This window comes from Myzus persicae, unplaced genomic scaffold (assembly GCF_001856785.1).
Source record: "Myzus persicae strain clone G006 unplaced genomic scaffold, MPER_G0061.0, whole genome shotgun sequence".
NCBI classification, from domain to species: Eukaryota; Metazoa; Arthropoda; class Insecta; order Hemiptera; family Aphididae; genus Myzus; species Myzus persicae.
Genome location: NW_019102111.1, coordinates 1 through 2063, shown reverse-complemented (window position 1 = coordinate 2063; position 2063 = coordinate 1). Strand labels below are relative to the sequence as shown.

Genomic DNA, 2063 nt, shown 5'->3' with positions numbered 1-2063 from the left:
GCAGTCTTTAAGATTTGTTTGTGATTGATTTAGCTGGTTTTTTAAAATATTCATTTTACTGTGATACAATTATTGTAAATAACGCTATGAGTTTAGGAATACTGAGATTGTAGACTGCAGTCTATAATGTATGTTTTTAATCCACATTTTTTTATATTTTTTTATTTTTTTTGATTCTCAAAACACATTTGCCTGCGGGCACCCATGCACCCCTTCCCATTTTTATTTTTAGAATTGAAATTTATCTAATTTTTTTAAATTTTTCTTTTATTTCATTCCTAAAACCCATTTGCCTGCGGGCTCCCATACCCCCTTTCAAATTTTTTTATTATAAATTAACTCTAGTTCAACTTATTATTCACATTTTTAAAATTTTGATAACTAGCTGGTTTCGTGAAATATTCATTTTACCATGATATAATTATTGTAAATAACGCTATGAGTTTAGGAATACTGAGATTGTAGACTGCAATCTATAATGTTTGTTTTTAATGCACATTTTTTTATATATTTTTATTTTTTTTGATTCTCAAAACACATTTGCCTGCGGGCGCTCTTGTCCCAATTCCCATTTTTATTTTCAAAATTGAATCCTATTTTTTTTTTTAATATATTTTTATTTTTTGATTCTCAAAATGCATTTGCCTGCGGGCGCCCATGTCCCCCTTCTCTGTGGTTAGGTTAGGTTCATTTACACTGTGTTCGCCTGTCCAAGGTGGCTGGATGATCGAGCCCGATTAACAGAAATACTTAGGAGACCTCCAAACGCCGGCGACGTGGAAGATATCTTGTGCGGTCCCCCTCCGGTTGACCTGGCCGACGATTCCGCCGCCAGGGAAAGACTGATTCAGCAGGCTAAAACGAACCGCCACGTTCTCACAACCATGATCGAATCCATCGTGGCCACTGAGGAGGAAGACGAACACGAAGACCAGGCACACCACAGAGCTGCATTAAATAGGAGAAGAATGCATTAGTGTGAAGCGCAAACGAGATCTCAAGATGAACGACTGGACAGACACTCACGCCACTCGCCACCGCGAATCGTCGGAGGTGTCACCGACCACGTCGTTCATCACCCCATCTGTGACACCACGGGCGGGACGGCGATCACGGCATCGCGGCATCTCAACAGGGGAATGAGACAATGAGTACTCAAGGGCGGCGGACTCCGGTCGGCCCGCCAACACGGACCTGTACGTGAACACGAGGGCGCCTGACTCCGGTCGGCCTGGGAAGACCACGTCCACCGAAATGTTAACTCTCACGTATCATGTATATATTTTTTTTTATGTATAACGTAGGACTGTCTGGAGGTAATTCGGAGACTGTCCCGAATACCCCCACGTATGTATAATTATTTGTCTTGTTTTTCAAATAAACGATGGCGGCGTCGCGGAAGCAATGCGCAAGCAGTCCCCGCGGCGTCGTCAGTTCAAAACGGCAAAAAAAAAAAGGTATTTGTGTGGTATTTAAAATTAATTTAACACACAACTACACAAGATATTATATGGGTCAACTGTCATAGGCAGGTATGAAATTAACATTGTACTTACGCTTAAATGTTTTCTTATATTAGAGTTTGAACGTGAATCCACCTTGTAACACTTTGTATCGACACAACTTGAGCACTCCACTTTCAGCTTCTTGTAAAAAAATTATCCTCAATGACTCTTAATACTTTAAAATATTTTTGAATAATTTGGCCAGGGTAAATTGGTTCTTCTAAATCTGCAACCTGATGCAATACAATTATTAACGATCTGTAGGAACGTCAAGCAGACAACAGCGAACACGATACGAATAATACGAACCCAATTAATAAATATTACAAAAGTGTAAAACAGCGTAGGGGGCTATACACGCAATATTGCAATAGCGTATAACTGATTGTGCGCTAATGACCAATTATTGGCAATTGGTTATTCGTAGTCCGTACACACAAAAATAATATTATTTTCTGATAAAATTATGAAAATACAGTCAAATTCGCTTATAACGATCTTCTAGGGACCTAGGGAATCTGATCGTTATAACCGAACATCGTTACATCCGGATCATAA

General features: G+C 39.3%; 1 long non-coding RNA gene across 1 annotated transcript; it reads right to left on the bottom strand.

The window, feature by feature from the left end:
* Positions 1-1697: 1697 nt before the first annotated feature.
* Positions 1698-2024, bottom strand: LOC111031314. Its single transcript, XR_002604189.1, has 2 exons — positions 1815-2024; positions 1698-1738 (listed from the first exon to the last, which is right to left on the bottom strand). It is a non-coding gene; the product is annotated as an uncharacterized LOC111031314 (long non-coding RNA).
* Positions 2025-2063: the final 39 nt, after the last annotated feature.